The sequence below is a fragment of the Entelurus aequoreus genome, linkage group LG02, assembly GCF_033978785.1.
Source record: "Entelurus aequoreus isolate RoL-2023_Sb linkage group LG02, RoL_Eaeq_v1.1, whole genome shotgun sequence".
In the NCBI taxonomy this organism is placed as follows: Eukaryota; Metazoa; Chordata; class Actinopteri; order Syngnathiformes; family Syngnathidae; genus Entelurus; species Entelurus aequoreus.
Window position 1 is genome coordinate 55,782,750 of NC_084732.1, and position 27,523 is coordinate 55,810,272.

Below are 27,523 nucleotides of genomic sequence, written 5' to 3' on the forward strand. Positions count from 1 at the left end.
TCTCTCATATTAGCATGCTAACGTTTTAAGCTAGCTTTTTTGCTACTTTCACCAACAAATACTTTATTTTGGTATTTCTTCTTACCCAGTCATGTGCTGGATTCTGAACGTTAGCATGCTAGTATGCCAACATTAGCATGGCAACTTTTCCAGCTAATATTACACTTTTTTCTCTATTTCCGCAGCCATACACCTTAGAGTCATATAACTTGGAATGTGACACTTGTTAACTTTTAGCGTGCTTAGTTAGCATGCTAGCACGCTAACATTAAAGTGTTAACTTTTTTTTGTGCAAATTTGACCCTTTTTCTCGAATTCCGCAGCCATACACCTTATAGTCATACAACTTGGTATGTGAAACATGCTAACTGTTCACATGTTTACATTAGCATGCTAGTGTGCTAGCATTAATGTGCTAGCTTTTTGAGCTAATTTTGCAACTGTTTACCCTAAAGTCATATAACTTGGTATGTGACACTTGTTAACTGTTAGCGTGCTAACGTTAGCATGATAGCACGCTTACATTAAAGTGCTAAATGTTTTACATATTCTATACTTTTTACTCTAATTCCACAGCCATATACCTTACAGTCATATAACTTGGTATGTGAAACATGTTACTTGTTAGCATGCTAACATTTACATGCTAACTTGTTCAGCGAATTTCACACTTTTTTCCCCCTATTCCACTGACTTACACCTTAAAGTCATATAACTTGGAATGTGACACATGCTATATGTTAGCATGCTATCGTTAGCACACATGCTAAGTGTTAGCATTTTAATGTTAGCTATGAGGCTCATTCTGTACAATTACACCTAAAAGTCTGTCCAGGGTACAGATAGCAGGCCCATCAATATGTCTAGTTTTAAATACACTACTTTTTAAATTTTTACCAGAGACATTAGTTATATTTGCACAAAATAGTAATTTTACTCTGTATCAGAATGAGAAGAGATTCAGTGGTATAGCACATCATTTCTAACCAGTAGCCACAATAACAACAACACAGTCCAAAATTCTCAGCATTAAACTTTTTTTCGCACGTTTTCTTTGTCCAGTTTTGCAGCAGTATTTATGACAATTGTTGTGGAGTTATTTTTGAATGTATTACTTATATAATTTACATCATTACAATATTAAACTTATTAGTCCGTTCATGAATGTGAATGTGTCATGATCTGTTGCCTGGATCATGTTTTGTTTAGTTTTGTATTTCCTTAGTTGTTCAGCACCCTTGTTTGTTTTCTTTGTTGCCCTGGTTGCTGATTTTTGTCACCTGCCTCTGATTAGTGGTCGGGAGGCTCACCTGCTCCTGATCACTAATCAGAGAGCTATTTATTCTTGCCTCGTGTCATACTCTGCCTGGCAATCTTAATCGCAACACGCGACGATTTACGTTGAGATTTACCTGCTTCTTGCTCTTTTTGTAGCTTCCCGTGCCATCATATTTCCCGTATTTTCTTATTTTGTCTTGATTATGGAAATAAATCATCATTCTTACCTGCACACTGCTTCCGGACGTCCTTCTGCATTTTGGGGAAACGACTATCGCTAAGTCATGTGACCCCGGCCTGACAGAATGTCACAAAATTCCATAAAGATGGGCACTCTTTTTCATCGTAACAATTTAGTCCTGAGTAATATCAAGTCAAAAGACAAACACCTGACTGTAATTCATTGGATTACTCTCACTGAACTGAGCTTTCCTTTAAAGGCCATAGTATTTTTGTAAGTGGTCTGTAAGGAAGATTAACTTTTGTTTGCAAGCACTCAATAATTGTATCGATTTGAATAACCCTCATTTTCAACATGGGTGTTATTTCAGTGATTTACTCTCCCTGCATATACATAGTTTCAAATGATTTACAATAAAGACAGCAACTCAATGTCAACTAGTTAATTGACTTTGATTTTTTTCCCTGTACGAATGCACAGTCTTAACGTCTGTACATGAATTGTTGTATTTTCTTCAGTTCCTTTCTTTCAATTTATATCCATCTTTTTCTCTGTCTACTTGGAGCCAGATTGCCCTTCACTTGAAGTTATCACGCTACTCTATCAGAAACATAGACCTCCTCCCCCACGCTAGGACAATAGCAGTCTATTGTTGTTGTTGAGCTGCACATCACAGCTCGAGGACATCGTGCTTTGCCTTTTTGCATCTTTTTGTCTTTCATTTGTTCACCCAACTTACTCGAAAATCTGTTGAAAATACTCTCATGTCCTGTCCCTGCAGACTGAATGGATTACAGTATCACATCCAATCTGCTTGTCTTTGGTCATTGTGTATTATACAGCACACGGTGACCTTGAGAACCTTACTGCTTCACTGTTAACGCACACAAAACATACCTTTTGGGATCACGCTCGCCTTCATCGCTGTGCCTGAACAAGCATGACAGCCATATGGACCAAACTCCACGGAATAATTCTCTACCACTAAGGAGCTTTACGGGCATAAACGACAGCAGGACAAAGTCCTTTTCTGGGACTTATAATATTTCTCTGGTTGTCCATTAAATATAACTGTTTTTACTCCAAGTTTCTCCTACTTGCTTCAAAGCCCTGTTTTTCTTTTTCAGAAATGTGCTGAGGTGGGTTGTGACACTGGCAGACGGAGTATCTGCCAGCAAAGCGATGGCCAGAGAGAAAACATCTCCTGTTTGTCTCCAAGTCCCTTAACATATTCTTCGTGCTAATTAACCTGCAGATGCCTCCATACTGTGCACATTTTGCAGGGAGGTGGTAGGAGGGTGTGCAGCAGGTGGGAGAGTGGGGCAACCTGAGTGATGGATCTTTAGCATTTAACTGGAGTTTTTTCATTTTCTAATTGTGAATCTACGCCCCTGCACACATTTAAATGTTGGCTATGCAGAATATCTCTTTGCAGTCAGCAGTTTTGCCTAGTCTATGGCTCATCTGTGCTGCTCTACAGTCATTAGATGACATTTAAATCCAAGACTTCTCTGTCTTTAAAAAAGTCTTACTTAGGAGATTTGTTTCCAAAACAAAAATTACCCGATAGAACTAGTAATTTTTCAGGAACCTTTTGGTGTTCCTTCTAGCTCGGTGGGACTTTTCGAAGCTACGCTAAACCTTTTCGGGGGCTGTCTGTGCTGTCGAACACTGATTGGTTGAACACCATTGGGGGCATTCCTAAACTGCATTTTTCAAACACACGACCGCCATTGCGGGGACTTTTGTATTTCTTATTTTTGTGTATTTATTATTACATTACATTAATACAACAAACTTGACAATGGAGAGAAAGAAGAACTTTCGACTTGCAACATTTTTAGTGGGGCTTTTTTAGTGGGGCATCTGTGTGCTGAAGAACGCTGATCAGTGGAACTATTTGCAGTTTTTTTACTCAGCGGTAATCTTTAAACTCTATCTATGCAGTATACCGTTTTTTTCGGACTATAGGTCGCAGTTTTTTTTCATAGTTTGGTCGGGGGGGGGGGGGTGACTTATACTCAGGAGCGACTTATGTGTGAAATTATTAACACATTACTGTAAAATATCAAATAATATTATTTAGCTCATTCACATAAGAGAATAGACGTATAAGATTTCATGGGATTTAGCGATTAGGAGTGATTGTTTGGTAAACGTATAGCATGTTCTATAGCAGGGGTCACCAACCTTTTTGAAACCAAGGGCTACTTCTTGGGTACTGATTAATGCGAAGGGCTACCAGTTAGATATACACTTAAATAAATTGCCAGAAGTAGCCAATTTGCTCAATTTACCTTTAACTCTGTTATTATTAATAATTAATGACATTTATCTTTGTGGAAACACTGATCATCTTAATGATTTCTCACAATAAATATATATAGAAACAGATAAATATCAATATGCAACACTTTATTTTTATATTTTCTCTAAGTGCACATTTTTCAAATTGAACATTTTCAAATGATCACTTCTAAGACAGTCTTGTGAAATCACAATATCCCATTTTAACTAGCCAGCCACTAACATTTTTTAACAAATCATGAATTACTTTGCACCATGTTTGTACAAATAATAACTCATGTAAAATACAAAAGTAAACTCTCAAATGTTTAAATCATGTCACACTTTGAACTGGACACCAAATCTGTTATCTGTTTCTTTGTCAGTTAGTGGGAAGCCTGGCATTGCATGCTGTTAACTAGTGTGTTGTACTCTGGTGTGTAACTTGACACTGCAACTCTGAGTGAGTCTTGCAGATGTGCATCAGTGAGGTGTGTTCTGTGTTTGTTCTTGATGAAGTTCATGTCAGAAAAGGCTGATTCACAAAGATAAGATTTTTCCTCATTGTTTGCGGAACCTTCCTAATCTTTTGGACATATTTTCACAGCAATCTGGCCTTAAGCTTAATTATGATAAATGTCAAATGTTAAGGATCGGAAATCTAAAGGGAACGTCCTTTCGAATGGAATGCAAAGTGCCTGTTTTGTGGACAGATGGACCAGTTAACATACTTGGTGTTGTTGTCCCAGAAAATCTGGAAGATCTAGGCTCAGTAAATTATGATAATCGACTAAGAAAGCTGGACAAAATTATGCAATTATGGAAAGGGAAATCCCTAACCTTGTATGGTAAAATGTCTATTGCCAACTCGTTAATTATTCCTCAATTTATTTATTTGTTTTTGTCATTACCAGCTCCATCACAAAACTTTTTTAAGATTTATGAGCGGAGGGTCTTCGATTTTGTCTGGAACGGCAAACCAGAAAAGATTAAAAGAAAGGTTTTGTACAAAGAGTATGAATATGGGGTCCTGAAACTTCTCAACTTTGAAGCTATGTGTCTGTCTTTAAAAGCATCAATTGTTCCAAAGATGTATTTAAACATTGAGTGGTACACAAATGTCCTGTTGGACAAAAAACATGTACTATATCAAAAGAAATTGTATCCTTTTTTACAAGTGATCCCCTCCCAGAGAGTCTGCTGGGAAACATGGCGGGGTTCATAAAGGAAACAATCCACTCATAGTGGTGTTTTCAATTTTATGTGCCAGAAAAAAGAGACAATATTTTGCAGAAGTTAATATGGATGAACTCTAATATTGTAATAGATGGAAAGCCTTTCTTTTGGAAAAATATGTTTGAAAGAGGAATCATTTTTGTCAATGATATTATCAATGAGAATGGTAAAATTATGAAGTATGATGAATTTAGAGCTATGTATGGTGATGCTTGCTCAAGCTTTTCATTTGATCAACTAACTGGAGTAATTGGGAAAAGATGGAAACAAATAATTAATTATGGAACTACTAAATTATTAGTTTGTAAACCTCTAATAAGAAATTCTAGTTGGCAAAAAGGAACTAAAATAAATAGAAAAATATATAATTTTTATTTAATAAAGAAATCTTTGAAGGCTGCCTCATACAACACAAATGGAAAATGGGGGGACCTTTTTGACTGCCCGTTGCCATGGGATGCCATATTCAAACTAATCTATAAAACCACTATCGATGTGCAAAATCGTTATTTTCAAATTAAAATTATTTATAACTTTTTACCCACAGGGAAAATGTTAAAATTATGGAATATGACAGAGTCAGATGATTGCCGATTTTGTTGTCAGGACCCTGAATCCACCCTGCATTTGTTTTGGTATTGTCATATTGTGTCTTTGTTTTGGGTGGAAGTTGAAAAAATGTGTTTAAGGATTGGTTTGTTTATGAAGCTTAATGTGGTTTCTGTTATTTTAGGAGAGTTTATTGACAATCATGATTTAGTCAATTTAATTATAGTACTCGGTAAAATGTTTATTTTTAAGGCCAAAAACAGATATTCACTTAGTATTACTTTCTTTAAAACATTTATTCAGTATTTTCTAACTTTAGAAAGTTACATGGTTGAAAACGATAATGATGCCAAAAAACATTAAAAAAAAGATGAGAAGTCCTCAAAGGCTTATTTTGAAAGTATAATTATGTTTATAGATTATATGATATCTGTTGTTGTGTTTCCTAATTTGAGTGACCTGGACATAATCTGGACTGTACATAAATGCTTATTTTGAAAATGTAATTTTGTTTATAAATTATATGCAATCTGTTGTGTTCCCTAATTTTTTTCTGTGTACATGAATGAAGGTGAGTGTTTCTGAGTCCGACTTGGACATTATCTGGACTTGGCCTGGTTTAAAAAACCCTTTAAACAAATCTAATTTCATTGACAACCTGGTCTGTTGAAGATAAGGCCCTTTTTTAAAAAATAAAATAAAATAAGATAAATAAATAAAAAACATTTTCTTGGATAAAAAAGAAAGTAAAACAATATAAAAATAATTACATAAAAAATAGTAATTCATGAAAATTTTAGTGGACCAGCAGCCTATACAATCATGTGTGCTTCAGGGACTGTGTCCCTTGCAGATGTGTTGTCTATGTTGTGGGAACCAGAATATTGGTAGCAGAAAGAAATAACCCCTTTTGTGTGAGTGGGTGTGGATGAGTGTGCGTGGGGGAGGTTGTTTGGGTTGATGCACTCATTGAAAGTGTATCTTGTGTTTTTTCTATGTAGATTTATTTTTTTTTTCTTTTTTTTTTTTTAGAACAGGCCCGCAGGCGACTCATCTGGTCCTCACGGGCGACCTGGTGCCCGCGGGCACCGCGTTGGTGACCCCTGTTCTATAGAGTGGTGAGGACGGCGGAAAATATCATCAGGACTCCTCTTCCTCCTATCCAGGAGACCGCAAAAAGCCGCTGCCTGACCAGGGCTCAGAAAATCTGCAAAGACTCCTCCCACCCCCACCAAGGACTGTTTTCACTGCTGGACTCTAGAAAGAGGTTCCGCAGCCTCCGAAGCAGAACCTCCAGGTTCTGTAACAGCTTCTTCCCTCAGGCCGTAAGACTCTTGAACGCATCATAATTAATTTATCCCCTCAACTCCCCCCAAAATGGATTAACTCACTGGAATAAAAAAGACAATGTAACATGCATCCATAAACGTGGACGCATGTGGAAAATTGCAATATATTTATCTGTACAGTAATCTATTTATTTGTTTATATATATATGTATTTATTTTATATATATATTTATATATTATTTATATATATTTATTTATGTATATATGCACCTTATTGCTTTTTTATCCTGCACTACCATGAGCTTATGTAACGAAATGTCGTTCTTATCTGTGCTGTAAAGTTCAAATTTGAATGACAATAAAAAGGAAGTCTAAGTCTAAGTCTAAGTCTAATATGTTATAGTTATTTGAATGACTCTTACCATAATATGTTACGTTAACATACCAGGCACGTTCTCAGTTGGTTATTTATGCGTCATATAACGTACACTTATTCAGCCTGTTGTTCACTATTCTTTATTTATTTTAAATTGCCTTTCAAATGTCTATTCTTGGTGTTGGGTTTCATCAAATAAATTTCCCCCAAAAATGCGACTTATATTCCAGTGCGACTTATATATGTTTTTTTCCTTCTTTATTATGCATTTTCGGCCGATGCGACTTATTCTCCGGAGCGACTTATACTCCGAAAAATACGGTAATGTTATTAATTATTTTTACAAAATTAATTTTGATACGCGAAGCTACGAGAAGTAGGCGGATTCTTTTAAAAGTATTTACAGAGGAGTATGAAGTGGCGACCTCAGGTGCTTACTACTCTGACTTTGTTGGAAAAATGTGGGGAAAAAGGAGTGGAACAAAGGCAAATTACATCAAATATTTACTATTTGCTTTATTACATGTTGTAAAAGTAGTCAGTGACTCTTCATTTGTGTTATTAGCCTCAACCCGAGTGAGCAGAATGCTAATGCTAACAAGCTAACGCTAAACCCGATGTGTTTGTGTTGTCGGCATGAGATAAACACTGACATTTATTATTTATACAAACGTATATTGTTATCTACAGCTGAAATGGACCAAAAGGAACTGCTTGACCCTCATGAATTCATCATTTACCAAGAGGACGACTTTCTGACTGTTGGACATTGCGGACAAAAGACAGATATTTTATTAAACCATTTGGTACACTTTATTTTTTAAGTCATTACGTTTTGTGTGTTATTGCTTTGTTATTAATGTACTTACTTTTTAGTAAAATAACTGTGACCTAATATTTCCCATTTATTCACATTATATCAGTGTAGAAATATACTAAACCAGTCCTCCATACATCATTAGCCTGATTTGTATAAACTACCCTGAACTGTCAACCACACACTTCTACAGGAACCAAAAACATTTAGTGGAAAAGGGCCTATTGTCTCTTTACATTAATGTCTTTTTTGTTTTTAGTGTGACCATATATCTGTTTATTCTTGGACATGTCCACTTTATGCACTTACAATACCCTCAGAATTTTGACATCTTCATCATTTAGGACTTCACCACTCTAATTGATATTTTATTTGTTAGGGATATTGAAGTCTGTGATTATACTTTATTTGAAATTATGTCCTGAACCTAAACACAATTTAACCTTGTTTTTCTTGGACGTCACATAAGGCGTAAGATGACCTAAGATGATAGGAGGGAGACTTTAGGAAGAGGAGGGAAAGTCTACTAAAACAATCAGTGATGTTAGAGATGCAGATGGCAAATCTGGCTGTGACTATTATTGTAGGGCAGTGTAAACAAGTTTGGAGCTGGAGAGTAGAGAATGCAGTGTCAAAGCTGAGGCCTCTTCAATATGAAAGTTTTGATTTTGCAATTCACTCATCATCATCTTTGCAGTCAGAGCGCTTTTATTTCTCCAATGGATTGCTGATGGTAATTGCCTCCATGTTGCATTCAGTGTGTTGTTCATTAGGAGACAATGTTATAAATGGGATCTCTCAAAGCGTATGTTCACATCAGGCTATGCTGCTCGCTCTGCCACCAGGAGTGACATGCACATTGCTCAATCCCTTGCAGGAACAATGCGAAATATGACTGTTTTCTGCAAGAAGGAACAAAAATGGGAAGGTGGCGTATACATTGGCAAATGCGAAGGAAGGAGGGAACACTGAGCAATAGTATCAAGACATGGCAACTTAGTTTGGAATAAAACAAAGTTAAAAAAAATATATATATTTTGCTAAATAATCAAGAAGGAATAGATACAATTAGAAAAAGAGAGAGAGAAGTAGGGGTAGGAAGCAGAGGACGAAGACCCCAATAAGAAGAACCCAGCACTGCACCCATAGGAGAATTAGGCTGTTCAGATGTTTGGTTGGCAGTAAATGCAGACAGACAGATTGTAGCCAATTATATGTGTTGGGAATCATCTCAGAGATAAGCTAATGACAGAGGAGAGAATCAGGCAGATGGCTCCCGTCAGGAAAATCTGAATGCAATAACATCACAGCCAGACTGCGAATGTTAGCAGATGAAGGGAAAAATGGATGTTTCTCATAAATGAAAATATCAACCAAGAAAAGTGAAGAAAGACTGTCCTCTGATACACCTGTTGTTGTTCAACAACCCTCCTAATGATATATTGTAAGCAGTGGCGGGCCGTGCGTTTCCCACCTAGGCCTTCAGTGATGTCCATCTTCAATGATTACCTCTCAAAATACCATCATTGATGTCACCACATGACCATTGCTGGAGAAATACTACACAGAAACACATTTACGCACTACTGGGCACTGTACAAAACGGGTTATTTTCTGGCGCATTTAAAAATCAATAAACCCACATCGGCAATTAAAACATATCTTATGTGGTACTGTCAAAATTAAAATTGCAAAAATCCTTTTAAACTTGAAAAAACAGAAAACTCACATTTCATCGACAGCTGAGCTAGTTTCCGGGGTTGGCCGAGATGGTCCCACAAGATATAGTTTCTCTTTAAATATCCTTCTTGAAAATGGCCTTGCAAATATATGTGTTGTCTTGTCTAGTCATAAAAGATGCAGACGAGGCGTGTTGGCTGAGTTCTTAAAGTTTACTCCATAGCGTGCTCATCAAAAACATCCAGCTGCCGGTATGTCTACATTCAACAACCTAAACGGGGCTACTGCGCATGCTCTTCACTACTGTTGCATGCTGGGTAACGAAGTTCTTATGTTACCTGGCTCATACATCACTATATATCTGCCTAAGCCATCTAGAAGGCCCTACTGACAACCACTCGTGATCTGATTGGTGATTGCAACTGTCTATCACTGTATGTCCTCGTTCACTTAAAGTGCACGGACGCCCGCATTGCCGAATCTGAAGGCTCTGGCAGATTTGGTACGGCATGGCAACATAAGCTAGCTGAATTCTGATTGGATAAAAACTCTATAAACTAAAAACAACAGTACTGGAAAGAGCATTATATGACATGAAGAGAATATGAATACTTTTAGATATTTAGGGAAAGTAAATTGAAAATTACTTGTATCTTTAATTATGATCATGATTTCTGGTTGTTAGGCCAGCAGAGAAGGCCTTGCTGGCCCTGATGCCACACCACTGATTGTAAGTACATTGTCGATTTCACACCTCTGCCCTTCTTAGAACCAACACAGGTGATTCCCAGATGTGCAGTAAGTGAAGGAATATTAGGGCTGGACGATATGGCAAAAACAATCATATCAATTACTTTTTTCATATAATCAGATTTTGATTAATATCACAATTGTTTTTATTGTTATTATTATAGCGGATTGTCCAGTTTAGGATTATACTGAGTACTGCATCCCTACTGTTTACTACTGCAGTATCTTGTAACACACATTTACGCCATGTTTCATGTTTGATGGAGGTAATACATGCTAACCGTTGACAACTGTCATTTTGTTCATAGCTATTATTGTGTTTACTAGAAGTACAACAGTACAGGTACTCACGCTACGGTCCGTACCCGGTTTTAGAGCAACGGTTTTGCTTCTTCAGCATTTTCAGATCAAAAGCTGAAGGAATTCAGATTATTTTTGCTGTGTTTACACTTAACAGTTTGCCATGCAGGAAATTATTTAGTACATAATCAATCTATTGTTTGGGACTGTTGATACTTTTGCTCTGTTAAGTTTAGTTAATAATACTTGCTAGTGCTGCAGTGTTGGCGCTAGGAATTTTCAAAATCAAATCATAAAAATGGAGTCTCACGGTAAATTTTTGGGGTCCCACTTTTTTGTAACTGTTTTGAAAACAAATGATAAATGTATGCATAATCATGTTATATCTCACATTCCATATTTCATGTACATAGTGTATACCCCCCATTTGTTGTAAATATTGTTTTTCAAATCCCCTAACATGTATACTTAGACTTAGACTTCCTTTTTATTGTCATTCAAATTTGAACTTTACAGCACAGATAAGAACGAAATTTCGTTACATAAGCTCATGGTAGTGCAGGATATACTGTGTATATATGTACATAATGTATCATTTTTTTAAACGTAATTTTTTATATACATGTTACAAGTTATATATATTTTATTATTGAATGTATCAAATGTGATGAATATTCAATGGACCACAATGGAAACAAGCCTTTTGGCTTTTTGTGCCATCCATTTGCCTTTTTAAAGCATTACATGGATTCAATTATTTAAGATGTCAAGAAACTTCTCAATCAATCAATACTCAATCAATCTTTGGTACATTTTGTGGGAGTAAATAAAATGTTTTTCCTTTCAAAGTTCTTTTGTTTTCTTTGCTTGTCATCATAAACATTCTGCAGTAAACAAAGTATCATTGGTATACTGAATACAAGACTTTTATTTCAAGTAAACATTTACTAAACAACACTTTCAAATGGCATTTTTTAAATTTGTACTCTTTGGTTACTTGTATACATCATTGCTTCTCACCAGTGCTTTGGCAAACGGCAAGCGGTGACCCAGATTGTGAAGTTTTAAAAACTAAAATTCTGTATCTTTTATTGAATGAAAACACATTACAGAGCAGTTTGAATTTGATACACTGTAAAATAATGTGTACCAACTAGGGCTGTCAAATGATTAAAATATTTAATCCCGATTAATCACATGTTGTTCTTAGTTAACTCAAAATGAATCACGATAATCACATATAGGTATAACTTTTCATCATTAATAAGTGTACCGTAGACAGATCATTTTCAGGGGGGTGGCTTCATATTGCTGCATGACAATTTTGTAACCTTCTCTATTAAATAATAAAATTTAATATTGTGCCTGCTAATCATTCTGTAATTGAGGAGTCAACCAGAACATGTTATAAAATAATTTACACAATATTTCAGCCAGCCAGTAAAATCCTCTCCCCCGCCCTTATATTCCTAAACTGACGTGCTAGCATTTCTTTAGGTGTAAATATCACATAATATCATTAAAAAAGATCTCTGACAAAGCATAATCATAATGTAAGACATTTTTATTTTGTTAATGTCAAGTTCTCCCCAAAATTGTCAAAATACCTGTGACGGTGGGGGCGTGGTTAGGGGAGTGGTCGATATGACGTCATCACATGATTTGCTATGATGCATATATTCTTTAAAAAGGGATGTGAAGATAGATTTTTTTTAAATCTGTTAAGTACAGCATTAGCATTTATATTGTTCTTACACAATATAGTTTTGTTCTATTTTTTAAATTGTTGCTGCTTACTGTGCAATGTACTTTGTTGAGAATTTTTTGGTGTTTTTTTTAGAGATTTCTCCAAAGGGTTGGCAACAAATCTAGTGTCGATTAGAAAATATATAAAAATTGCAATATATACAAATATATACATATATATATATATATATATATATATATATATATATATATATATATATATATATATATATATATATATATATACACATATATATATATATATATATATATATATATATATATATATATATATATATATATATATATATATATATATATATATATATATATATATATATACATGTATATATACAGTCGCGATCAAGAGTTACATTATGTTCATTACATTATGTTCATTACACTTGTAATGAACATAATGTCATGGCTATGGAAGTAAAATTGCCTCACATCAACTTATATTTATCAATATGATATTAATACATATGCATATATTAATAAATATACAAACACAAATACAAATGTGATATACAAATAAATAAATAATTTGTTTAAATAAATGTGTATTTGTAAATATATTTTTGAAATTTGAATATAAATATGCTTGATTTTGTATTTGTATTTGTATTGAATTTGCATATGTGGATTGCTTTTTTGCTTTTGTGTCGATGAGACATTTTTACCACAAACCAGATGCACAAATAAATGTGACCTACACACTCCCCTGAACAACCAGCAGATGGCACTGCAGCCAGAGCGGTCTGGGTCACAGAGTATTATATGCATTACATGCAAAATGCCCGGAGTTCTCTGCACAAAAACAATCCACGTCTTTACAGAGAGAACGCACAACAGGCTTGAGCTAGCTAACGTTAGCGTTGTATTAGCTAATGCTAATTTATCCAGTTAATCTGAAAGACCGTGCTAGTTTCATCTGTCCACAGAACTTTCCTCCAGAAGGTCTTATCTGTGTCCTTGTGATGTCAGATGAAACAAAAATGTAGCTGTTTGGCCACCATACCCAGCAATATGTTTGGAGGAGAAAATGTGAGGCCTTTAATCGCAGGAACACCATTCCCACCGTCAAGCATGGTGGTGGTAGTATTACGCTCTGGGCCTGTTTTGCTGCCAATAGAACTGGTGCTTTAAATGGGACAATGAAAAAGGAGGATTACCTCCAAATTCTTGAGGACAACCTAAAATCATCAGCCCGGAGGTTGGGTCTTGGGCTCAATTGGGTGTTCCAACAGGACGATGACCCCAAACACACGTCAAAAGTGGTAAAGAAATGGCTAAATCAGGATAGAATTAAGGTTTTAGAATGGCCTTCCCAAAGTCCTGACTTAAACGTGCGGACAATGCTGAAGAAACAAGTCCATATCAGAAAACCAACAAATTTAGCTGAACTGCACCAATTTTGTCAAGAGGAGTGGTCAAAAATTCAACCAGAAGCTTGCCAGAAGCTTGTGGATGGCTACCTTAAGCGCCTTATTGCAGTGAAACTTGCCAAGGGACATGTAACCAAATATTAACATTGCTGTATGTATACTTTTGACCCAGCAGATTTGGTCACATTTTCAGTAGACCCATAATAAATTCATAAAAGAACCAAACTTCATGAATGTTTTTTGTGACCAAGTATGTGCTCCAATCACTCTATCACAAACAAATAAGAGTTGTATAATTTATGGGAAACTCAAGACAGCCATGACATTATGTTCTTTACAAGTGTATGTAAACTTTTTGATCGCGACTGTATATATATATATATATATATATATATATATATATATATATATATATATATATATATATATATATATATATATATATTGTTTGCTTACTTATACTAAAAGAAAAGTTGTCTCGTATGTTCACTATTTTATTTAAGAACAAATATGTTCTTGGATTGCAATAAGAAACATATGTTTAATGTACCGTAAGATTTGTTGTTAAAATAAAGCCAATGATGCCATTTTTTGTGGTACCCTTTATTTAGAAAAGTATCGAAATACATTTTGGTACTGGTACCGGTACCAAAATACTGGTATCGGAACAACCCTTATATACAGTATGTATATATACAAACATTGTTGATGCAGGGGTAGATTTTGCTTTGGTTTTTGGATGAGACCAGGGATCTTGGCCTTGAAAAGTTTGATGACCACTGGCTTAAAGTATTATCCAAGCTCTGCATTTAAATGGTTCAATGAAAAATCTACCTTGTTTATTGTCACTGTTCTGCTTGAAAGGAATGCTACAATACTACAGAAAGTTCTTACACTACTTACTGCAAACAGAAACATTACTGTATCCTCCTCGACACAATGTTCAATCTTCCTCATTGTGTGACCATCTCTTATCTCCCTTCACAGTGTCATTCCTACATTTACTTGGCAGTTTCTGTCAAACACTCCCCGCATTTGAGACGCGAGTGATCGTCCTCAACCCATGTGGGCCTGCTGTATTCCCCTGAGTAGCAGCTAGACAGATCAGAAATGACTCATCTAGTTCCAGCTGTCTGCTCCAACAGCACTGACAATCTCTGAAGGTTCACTTACAACTCAGCCGACTGTCCATTGTCTGTGGTGAAGGGCTCACAGCAAGGCCTCAGATCAGCTGTCAATACAGCAAAGCCAGTAACTGATTGACGGCGACATGGTGCTGTGGACAGATCATGTCCAATCTAGTAGAATTTATGATTTATGGGGCCAGGGATGGTCTCCTGCTGGCCCCACTTTGTACTGGACTCTCACTATTATGTTAGATCCACTATGGACTGGACTTTCACAATATTATGCTAGATCCACTCGACGTCCATTGCATCCGGTCTCCCCTAGAGGGGGGGGGGGGGGGGGGGGGGTCATCCACATCTGCGGTCCTCTCCAAGGTTTCTCATAGTCATTCACATTGACATCCCACTGGGTTGTGAGTTTTTCCTTGCCCTTATGTGGGCTCTGAACCGAGGATGTTGTGGCTTGTGCAGCCCTTTGAGACACTTGATTTAGGGCTATATAAATGAACATTGATTGATTGATATTTTCTTTACATATAGCCTTTTTTGCCAATAAGCTCTATTGCTCCTTTGGATTACATGGTGGCGATGTTTGCATCCCGAGACACAATGTATGTGACTTTGAATGGCAAATCTGCTTTATATATACATGAACCGGAAAAGTGTGTTCCAAAAAGTGCTAACAAGAACACACTCTCCTCAGTCAATAAATAATAATAATAATAACAAATAATTCATTTTATTTATGGGCACCTTTCTCAGCAATCAAGGTCACCTTACAACAGATAAAAGATCAATCAGTCATGTTACAAACAATTAAAAAACATATATATACTGTACATAAAAAAAACCAGTGCAAATAAGAAGGGACATGGAGGCAACTGATTAGTAATGAGTAAACTAGTTTAAAAAGATACATTTTCAGGCGAGATTTGAAGGTGGCAATGAAAGAGTTTCAAATGTCCAGTGGCAGAGAGAGTTCCAGAGGTGACTAAATGCCCTTGACCCCATGGTAACCAGGCGTGTAGGAGGGAGGATGAGCTGGATGGAGGAAGAAGACCTGAGGGAACGGGAGGGTGTCTTGATATGAAGGAGATCAGTGAGATGCGGAGGGGCAAGATTGTTGATGGCCTTAAATGTGAGGAGAAGGATCTAGTAGTGGATGCAATATTTAATGGGGAGCCAATGGAGTTGCTTAAGGACAGGTTTTATGTGACTAATGGAGGAGGTTCTAGTAATGACACGGGCAGCGGAGTTTTGAACCAGTTGTAGTTTATGGATGGACTTGTCAGCACTCAACATCGAGGGTTGGAATTGAGGGTTAAATCACCAAAATGATTCCCGAGCGCGGCCATCACTGCTGCTCACTGCTCCCCTCACCTCCCAGGGGGTGAACAAGGGGATGTTCAAATGCAGAGAGTAATATCACCACACCTAGTGTGTGTGTGACTATCAGTGGTACTTTAACTTTAACTTTAAACCAAAGAGTAGAGAGTTACAGTAGTCCAAACGGGATGTGACCAGGGTGTGAACCAGAATTTCAGCAATGCTGAGGGAGAGAGATTGGCGTGGACGAGAGATATTGCGTAGCTGGAAGTATGCTGACCTAGTGACATTATTTATATGGGACTTGTATGATAAGGTGCTATCCAGGATGACAACCAGACTCTTGACCTGGGGAGAGGGGGAAACTGATTAATTGTCAACGGAGATGGAAAAGTCATTTATTTTAGAGAGGGTGGAATTTGTACCAATAAGGAGGAGGTGGGTTTTATTACTAATTAGTTTGAGAAATTTATGGAAGAATCAGCATCTGATTTCCTGAAGGCAATCGGAGAGGGAGGAGGGAGGAGGGAGGGAGAGACATGGTGGGTTTGGTGGACAGGTAGAGTTGGGTGTCATCTGCATAGCAATGAAATTGAATATTATATTTAAGGAAAAATTGGCCAAGAGGGAGGAGGTAGATGATAAACAGGAAGGGTCCGAGGACAGAACCTTGGGGTACACCAGAAGAGAGGGGGGAAGAATGAGATCTGAATGTTTTGAGTTGGACAAACTGAGTACGGCCAGAGAGATACTATTTAAACCAGTCCAGGGGTTATAATAAAGCAATGCACATCGTAGATAAGATAAGAATGTTTAAACCTCTTTAAAATACTTGAAATTCAAAATTGTAACAAAAACTCTCATTACCATATATTTTGGTGTTGTAGCAGTTAGTGCATCTGCCTTGCAGTCAGGACCATGGTTTAGGGCTCAATTAATTTGATGAGAAAAAAACTTCTAATTTATATTCCGTTGTAACTAATACAAAATTATAAAATCCGAACAGCATACAGTGTGACGGCAAACTGCAAGAGTTTTTTTTTAATGTTTTATTTTTACCAATGCACATACACTATATTGCCAAAAGTATTTGACCACCTGCCTTTACTCACATATGAACTTGAAGTGCCATCCCATGGAATTGTCCAAAATGTTTTGGTATCCTGGAGCATTCAAAGTTCCTTTCACTGGAAATAAGGGGCCAAGCCCAACTCCTGAAAAACCAACCCCCCGCCATAATTCCTCCGCCACCAAATTTCACACTCGACACGATGCAGTCCGAAATGTAGCGTTCTCCTGGCAACCTCCAAACCCAGACTGGTCCATCAGATTGCCAGATGGAAAAGCGTGATTCATCACTCCAGAGAATGCGTCTCCACTGCTCTAGAGTCCAGTGGTGACGTGCTTTACACCACTGCATCCCACGCTTTGCATTGGACTTGGTGATGTATGGCTTAGAGGCAGCTGCCCGGCCATGGAAACCCATTCCATGAAGCTCTCTGCGTACTGTATGTGGGCTAATTGGAAGGTCACATGAAGTTTGGAGCTCTGTAGCAACTGACTGCGCAGAAAGTCTTTGCACTATGCTGACCCCTCTCTGTCAGTTTACGTGGCCTACCACTTGGTGGCTGACTTGCTGTGGTTCCCAAACTCTTTACTTTTTTAAAAATAAAGTTGACTTTGGAATATTTAGGAGCAAGGAAATTTCACGACTGGATTTGTTGCACAGGCGGCGTCCTATGACAGTTCCATGCTGGAAATCACTGAGCTTCTGATAGCGGCCCATTCTTTCAAAAATGTTTGTAGAAACAGTCTCCATGCCTAAGTGATTGATTTTATACACCGGGCCAAGTGATTAGGACACCTGATTCTCATCATTTGGATGGGTGGCCAAATACTTTTGGCAATATAGTGTATGTTGAGAGTAAATGAAGCGTACGGCAAGCAAAAAAAAAAAGTCAACTATATTTAGGCTGTCAAATGAGTTTTATCCGATTACTTGATTAATCAAACAAACTAATCAATAGATTACGTGATTACTAAAATGATCGATAGCTGCAGTCCTAACAGCAGTGGCATCAAAGATGCGACCCGCGGGCCGGATCATGCCCACGAACAAGTTTAATCTGGCCCGCAAGATGAGTCTGCTAAGTTTTCAAATTGACCTTTAATTTTAAAATAAAAAAACTGATGTTGTAAATGTGTCCACTGGATGTTGCAATAGCAATTCTGTTAGGCAAGCAAATTGTTTATACCGGGGCGAGCAAGTATACCAAGCAAGAGGTAAAGCGACTCCCCCCCTCAACCCAACGTAAAACAAACAGCAGTATAATAAGAATTGGTAACCCCACTTAAAATACTACATGAGCAGTGTTCGCAATAGCGATGTATATAATAACAGCGTTAGTAGTGCCGTTAATTTTACTAGTAACGAATAATCTAATTAATTACTTTTAGGTCCATTACAACGCTGTTAGCGATAGCTTGATGTAACGTGGCACGCTACTTTTGATGTGATTTTATGTCAGCAACAAGACAGCGCCATAAGCGCAGCCAGTTAAATGCAGGAAATATCTTTTTACTAGTGAAAGCAACGAGCAGCACCGCACTAAAATGAACTTCATATCAAACAGAAAGAGGCACCATCACACTGACAAAGCAGACAACAACATACGCACACGTAGACGATGGGAGTATCGAACAACAAATCAATGATCGAAGTGACAAACTTGCCATCCAAAATGTTTGTTGACAAGAAGATATGACAGCCATCGAAGCACATTCACTCTCTGTATTAACCGGAGGTAACACAAAAGTACAAAAAGATTCAGAAGAGCTGGTGTCAAAGCCGACCAAGTGCGCTGCTAACTGCTAAAGCTAAAAAAACACAGCTCAGTTGAAACCCTCGATGACAGGCTCCACCTTTTAAAAGCACAGACTCTGCACAGTGCTTTTATATGCATATGGCAGACATTTAAAGTTGTTTTTTTATAAGTAAGGTATAAATTACTTTCCCTATTAATTAAATTACATTTATTAAAGAGTGATTCCGTTAGTAATTTAATTACTTTTTCGGTAAAGTAACAAGTAACTATAATGAATTACTTTTCAAAAGTAATTTTCAGAACCCTGTGCATGAGACACTGCACATTCATATAGTTATGTGAAAATTATTGTCTTCTGTGCAAATTTAAAGTAACTGAACAGTGTGATTTACTGCAATACTGTCAGTCTTTTAAGGTTTTATTGTTGGTTTGTTGAAATTGTTCACACATTGCACAGCTTTTATTGTTCCTTCAATACATGGTGATGCCTAGAAGGCATGGAGTAACTCAACCCTCTTGAATAGTTTCTACCTCAGTTTGTATGGTTTGCTGTGTTAGCACAGGATTAATATGTGGAAATGACGAATGAGGTAGTTGATACACAGAACAGTTTTTATTTATGCGTTTTGTTCATTCCTAGATGAGCTGTGACTTAAAGTGTAATTGCTTTGTAGATACACTGAGCTTAAGTCTAAGTTCATTGTGTTTTTGAAACTGCACCAGTTTTTCCTCAGAATTTTCATCTAACTTGAAGTGTTTTGTCTAGAGGATTATTTGTGATGTACATTTTCAGAATGTGCTTGTTCTGTTTTAGGCCACAGTAAAACAAATAAAACAATCTGAAGTTGTCACAGTTGTATTTTTAAGTTATTATGCCATGATTGACCATTCAGCTCACGTAAAAGGGATAGGATAAATAGATTCTGCTTCTTCCTACTCCTTTTCGTACATGTTGAAATGTGAAACTGTAAACATATTATGCACTTCATTGTGACTGTATGTGACCCTGGACAAGTCGCCACCTCTTCACAGGGCCAACACAGATAGACAGACAACATTCACAGTCACATTCACACACTAGGGCACATTTAGTGTTGCCAATCAACCTATCCCCAGGTGCATGTCTTTGGAATTGGGAGGAAGCCGGAGTTCCCGGAGGGAACCCACGCAGTCACGGGGAGAACATGCAAACTCCACACAGAAAGATCCCGAGCCCGGGATTGAACAAAGGACCTTCGTATTGTGAGGTACAAGCCCCTGTTTCACCGTGCTGCCCTGATCCTGATCGGTATCAACTTAATAAAACCCCGATCGAAATACCCCTGGTACAGAGCAGTGTGTAAAACACAAAGTTGATCAAAATGGACCTACAGTACTTTGGGATTCATGGCAAGATAATCATGGGCATGGAAAGCCAAACTTGGCAAGCTTTAAATCAGATTTTTAAGTATTTTCGATACATAGAATAAAACATCCAAACTCTGAATATAATGTAAACATTTATTTGTATCCGATTCTTGAAATTATAAAACCCAGCACTGCAATTCAGTTCAGGTGACACCAATATTCCAAGTATGATGTCTCCACCACAATATATGTCCAGTAATGCTGTAAACAGCATGCACAAAATGGATTAGATCAGGTAAATGTGCTCACTGTGTTCCTTTTTAAAAGTACGACTGAACCAGACCAAGCTTGGATTTCACCTCAACCCAACCAATCCAAATGATTTGTATGCGAAACATCAATCATATTGGTTTTTTGATCATATAAGTGTTTTTGTCAGCAAATCATTGGTTAGTTTTGAGTCTGATTTACATTTATATTCAGCATTATTAATGTTATATGATTGACACTGTATATGAGTTTGTGTGCTGGTGTTCCTACATCAAGCCTGAAATGACAAAGGACGGTAAAAGACCCAAGATATGATAAAAAATCAATTTAAATGCAACCACCATCACATAATCATGCTCAATATTCCCCTCCAGCAAAACAGCCTGGGATATTTTGTGCTCTCTGAGACAGTAAAGGTGCTGAGGGAGCAAATATAAAATTCATTCACACACCAATCACACCGTTATTTGACTCAACCTGTTTGATAATGCTCACACTGTGGCATATTCTGTGATTTTGCCTGCTGATTAAGATTTTGTACAACCTCAGCCACAATCGAGGAAAAATATGGATTAGATATACATGTATCGTACAATGGAAATAAGTGTACAGTAATGTGTATATAAACATGTATTTTCTTCTGCCACAGGGTAAAATCATTCTGCATATTTTTTTTTATAAATGGGCGTATTGTTATTCAAGTATGGGATTCATTTTAAAGTATTTCACTCTGGAAGAAGATGGGTTGAATTTTATTTAAATTAAGTCAAGATCAATCAATCAATCACAATTTATTCATCGCATTTTTGTAAAATCTTTTCATTTTCTCAAAAACCTGGTTTGCCTAATGTACATTTTAATTCGGTTTGTGCTTACCGACCTCAGAGCAATTGTATTTGTACATAGTGTAATGATAAGTGTGACCAGTAGATGGCAGTCACACATAAAAGATATGTGAGGACTGCAGGTTGACTGACACCTGTTCAATAAATGATCAGAATCAGAATAGTTTGTATTGCCATTGTTTGAGAACGGGTTCACAAACTAGGATTTTGTCTTGGTGCAATTGTGCAACATAAAACACATATAACACAGAATAGAATAACATGAGTTGTAACTGGCCCTGCGATGAGGTGGCGACTTGTCCAGGGTGTACCCCGCCTTCCGCCCCATTGTAGCTGAGATAGGCTCCAGCGCCCCCCGCGACCCAGAAGAGAATAAGCGGTAGAAAATGGATGGATGGATGGAGTTGTAACTGAGCTATCAGATCTTGTTATTGTTCATGTGCCTGATGGCCGAGGGGAAAAAACTGTTCAGGTGGCAGGAGGTGTGGGTCTGGATGAACCGTAGTCTCCTGCCTGAGGGGATAGGGGAGAATAGTTTGTGTCCAGGGTGAGAAGAGTCAGCTGTGATCCGACCCACACGCCTCCTGGTCCTGGAGGAGAACAGGTCCTGGAGGGGTGGGAGTTTGCAGCCAATAAGCTTCTCAGCAGCACGTACGATGCGCTGCAGTCGATGCTTGTCCCGGACTGTGGCACCGGGGAACCACTAGGTGATGGAGGATTTGAGGATGGACTCGATGTTGGCTGAGTAGAACTGCACCAGCATCTCGGTCGGCACCTTAAGTTTCCTCAGCTGCTGCAGGAAGTACATCCTCTGCTGGGCCTTCTTAATGAGGGAGCTGATGGTCGGCTCCCACTTGAGGTCCTGGGTGATGGTGGTGCCCAAGAAACGGATGGAGTCCACAATCAATTAATCAATCAATCAATGTTTATTTATATAGCCCTAAATCACAAGTGTCTCAAAGGGCTGCACAAGCCACAACGACATCCTCGGTACAGAGCCCACATACGGGCAAGGAAAAACTCACCCCAGTGGGACGTCGATGTGAATGACTAAGAGAAATCTTGGAAAGGACCGCATATGTGGGTAACCCCCCCCCCCCCTCTAGGGGAGACCGAAAGCAATGGATGTCGAGTGGGTCTGACATAATGTTGTGAAAGTCCAGTCCACAGTGGATCCAACACATCAGCGAGAGTCCAGTCCATAGTGGGGCCAGCAGGAAACCGTCCCGAGCGGAGACGGGTCAGCAGCGCAGAGATGTCCCCAAGCGATGCACAGGCTAGCGGTCCACCCGGGGTCCCGACTCTGGACAGCCAGCACTTCATCCATGGCCACCGGACCTGTGCAACTCCCCCTCCCCAAGGGAGAGGGGAGCAGAGGAGAGAAGAAAAGAAAAGAAACGGCAGATCAACTGGTCTAAAAAGGGGGTCTATTTAAAGACTAGAGTATACAAATGAGTTTTAAGATGGGACTTAAATGCTTCTACTGAGGTAGCATCTCTAACTGTTACCGGGAGGGCATTCCAGAGTACTGGAGCCCGAATAGAAAACGCTCTATAGCCCGCAGCCTTTTTTTGGGCTCTGGGAATCACTAATAAGCCGGAGTTCTTTGAACGCAGATTTCTTGCCGGGACATATGGTACAATACAATCGGCAAGATAGGCTGGAGCTAGACCGTGTAGTATTTTATACGTAAGTAGTAAAACTTTAAAGTCACATCTTAAGTGCACAGGAAGCCAGTGCAGGTGAGCCAGTGCAGGCGTAATACGATGGCGTTCTCTGTGGAGCGGTTAGGGCGATAAGCAAACTGGTATGGGTCGAATGTGGGGGGAAGCCTGGAGACAATATATTCCTTTACCAGCCTCTTGAAGCACTTCATTATGATGGGGGTGAGTGCAACGGGGCGGTAATCATTGAGGGAGAAGATTGTGGGTTTTTTTGGCACTGGAATGATTGTGGCCGTCTTAAAACATGATGATGCCACTGCCTGGGTCAGCGAGATGTTGAAGATGTCTGTGAGAACCCCAGCCAGCTGGTCTGCACATCCCTTAAGCACTTTGCCCGGAATGTCATCAGGTCCTGGTGCTTTCCGGGGGTTCACTCTCCTCAGGGTTTTCCGGACATCCGCTATATCCAGGTTGAGCGGCTGCTCATCAGGGCGAGGGATTGATTTTCTCGCCGGAGTGGTGCTAAAAGCCTCAAACCTTCCAAAGTAGTTGTTAAGGTCATCTAGGAAGCTGATACTGTTGTCACAGGGACAGGGGCAGCTTTATAGTCTGTGATGACCTGTATGCCCTGCCACATTCGTCTAGTGTTTGTAGGGTTCTCGAAGAAGTCCTGCACTTTCTGACTGTGAGCACGCTTTGCAACCTTAATGGCACGGTTCAGGTTAGCTCTGGCTGATTTTAATGCCACCATGTCGCCAGACTTGAAAGTCTTGTTCCGAGCCTTCAGCATTGCACGTACCTCACTGTTCATCCAGGGTTTCTCGTTGGCCCGTGTGGGGATGTTCTTGATCCCACTGACATCCTCCATGCACTTCTGAATGTATGCGGACACAGACTCTGCATACTCCTCCACACATGTGTGGTGATTTTCGGTGGCGGTTGCTTTGAACATGTCCCAGTCTGTGGTTTCGAAGCAGTCTTGTTATGCTGACATTGCTCCCTCTGGCCAGATCCTCACCTGCTTCACTGTAGCTTGCTTCCTGATCAGCAGGGGCTTGTATGCAGGAATTAGCCTCACAGATAGATGGTCTGAGGAGCCGAGGTGGGGGCGTGGTGCAGCTTTATACGCCTGTTTAGTATTACTATACACCAAGTCCAATCTGCTTCCACCCCTGGTTGCAAAATTCACATATTGATGGAAATGAGGGAAAACTGTTTTCATGTTAGCTTGATTAAAATCCCCTGCCACGATGAAAACTATTGATTATTGATCAGGCATATAAAAACAAATAAAAAATAGCAACCATGGTGACATGCCAAACTTCTATTAGACTTGCTCTTTTTTCACTCATTCGCTCCTCATCTGTTTCACCGTCACAAGCTCCGGAACGACCCATTAATAGTTTTTTGTCAATTACTGTGTTTTCGTTATAGTGAAAAGCCATATCAGAAATCAAAATCAACATTTGTTTAATTGTCCGGCCCTACTATCAGGACGCAAACAGATGGTCATAGGGGGATCTTCTTCCATGAGGACAAGTCGGCAACGCAGGGGCGTCACCAGCTGTGCATAGAGTGGTCCACCCTTGGTCATGTCTTGGAACAGCTAGCGCGTCTTCCATACTGGTAGCGCTCCAGAAATGACCTGTGACCACCTGGTTTCCTCTACATGCAGGAGATTGGAGAAAACGGCACGTCAACCGTTCAAAACAGAATCAACCCAAAAACTAGAGTATATAAATGAGTGTTAAGTTTGGACTTGAATGCTTCTATTGAGGTATAATCTCTAACTATTGCCGGTGGGGCATTCCAAATAGAAAATGCTCTAAAACCTGCAGACTTTTTTTGGGCTCTGGGAATCACTAATAAGCCGGTGTTCTTGGAACGCATATTTCAGGACAGAACTTACGGCACAATACAATCACCAAGATAATCAATCAATAAATCATATTCAATCAATACATAATCATACTCATAAACAACCAGCTAGACTGTTTAGTATTTTGCATAGATATCATTCACAGCTTGGTGTTAAATGTTGATTTAGAAAAAATGTGAATGTATTATTAGACAAATTAACATTATCACATGAACACACACAGTATCAAAAATTAGTACCGTTGAGTCGCGGTATCGATTTGGCAGGTACTGGAAAAAAAAAAAAGTACGCTATCAGCTCAAATGTTTTTCAATGTCACCTGTATGACATTGCGTGTCATTGAAAAGTGGAGTCAAAATGACTTGAACAGGTGAAATTACTAATATTTTCCATTGTATAAGGAAGGGGTCGGCAACCTTTACCACTCAAAGAGCCATTTTGGCAAGTTTCACAAATTAAAGAAAATAATGGGAGCCACAAAATTTTTTTTTAAATTTAAAATGAAAAACACTGCATACAGAGCTTAAATTGCTTTGTGCTATGTTAACCAGGGGTCTCAGACACACGCACCGGCACGCACTTTAATATGGAAATTTGATGTTAGTGCGGCCCGCGAGTTTTGAATGAATGGCGCTTGATAGCGTCATACTTGCCAACCCTCTCATTATTTACGGGAGACTCCCGAATATCAGGGGGTGATGGCACTGCTTTTGGCGCCCTCTGCAGCCTGCTCAAACAGTGTACCTGCTCGACCACATGTAGAATGCGTCTTCAGCTTGCTTACGTAAGTGACAGCAAGGCGTACTAGGTCAGCAGCCACACAGCGTACACTGACGGTAGCCGTATAAAACAACTTTAACACTGTTACGTTACAAATATGCGCCACACTTTGAACCCACACCAAAAAAGAATGACAAACACATTTCTGGAAAACATCTGCACTGTAACACAACATAAACACAACACAACAAATACCCAGAATCCCATGCAGCACTAACTCTTCCGCTCAACCGACGCACGGAGGGGGGGGGGGGGGGTTGGTGGTAGCGGGGGTGTTAAATCTAGACCGGAAGAGTTAGGGCTGCATGGGATTCTGGGTATTGGTTGTGTTGTGTTTATGTTGTGTTACGGTGGGATGTTCTCCAGAAATGTGTTTTTCATTCTTTTTTGGTGTGGGTTCACAGTGTGGCGCATATTTATAACGTAACAGTGTTAAAGTTGTTTTATACGGCTACCGTCAGTGTAAGCTGTGTGGCTGATGACTAAGTATGCTTTGCTGTCTCCTACTTGTGCAAGTAGAAGCTACATACAACATGTGGCCGGGCTGGCACGCTGTTTGTAAATGCTATAGAGGACAATTACTGCAGTGCAACTAGGGCACGCCCTTAATTTAGTAATTAGTGTGAAAATAGGATTATATTTGCCCTGGGAGTTATCTAGGAGAGGTACTGAGATCCATAAGTCTCCTGGGAAAATCGGGGGGGTCGGCAAGTATGCAGCTGAGCCGCATCAGAGTGGTCAAAGAGCCGCATGCGGCTCCGGAGCCGCGGGTTGTGGACCCCTGGTATAAGGTAACCACTATGAGTTGCTGTAACATGAAAAGTAAACACATGTCCTATGCATACAAACACACAAAGGAGGTACATGAGTATGTGAGCGATGCAAAGGTCAATCCACTGATAAATGATCACTCTGAAAACATTCTCTGCCATGTGCATGCATATAAATACACCGCTGAAAAAGATTTGCATTGTGTTCCCACGCACACAGACAAGACAGAGATAGACTGCTGACCTTGAGGGTTTTTTCCCTTAAGAACATTGACATCGATCCCGTGGTGGAGGGGTCAGTCTACAGGTGTATGGGGGATTAGTCTGAAAGTCATGACAAACCCAGTGTTAGTAGTTGTATGTGAATGTGTAAAAAAAAAAAAAAAAGATTCCAGTCATTTTTTCTGCTCATTTAAAAACAACATTGAAAGCTTTGCGCCTTTGTGGCACAAGGATTTACGAAAAACTAAGAAGCACCGATGTTTGTGTTTCAGAAGCTGGAAAGGATAACAAAATTAATGATCCACAACCATTAACTGTCTTCTTTTATTTGAGGTACAAACTGAAGCACTGTATCATCTAAATGTTGGGTCAAATTGCACAATTACTTCAGGATTTACAATATGCGTCTTGATGTTCCATCAATCGAATTTCTACATTGGAAGGGAAGTTGTATTCTATTCAAACTGACTTGGAGCAACAAGTGTAGGGTACACCCTGGATTTGCCGCCAGTCAATGGGTCAGGCAATGTCATAATTCTCCTGGTTCACTTTGAGAAAAGGTGATGTCATGAGACATCATGATGACATACTA

The 27,523-nt window shown here is 38.8% G+C and overlaps 1 long non-coding RNA gene across 1 annotated transcript in view; it reads right to left on the reverse strand.

The window, feature by feature from the left end:
• Positions 1-27,019, reverse strand: part of LOC133635932 (uncharacterized) — a 578,226-nt gene extending 551,207 nt beyond the window's left edge. Inside the window, exon 1 of the long non-coding RNA XR_009822142.1 lies at positions 26,954-27,019. This is a non-coding gene — a long non-coding RNA (uncharacterized LOC133635932). The remainder of the gene's footprint in view (positions 1-26,953) is intronic.
• Positions 27,020-27,523: the final 504 nt, after the last annotated feature.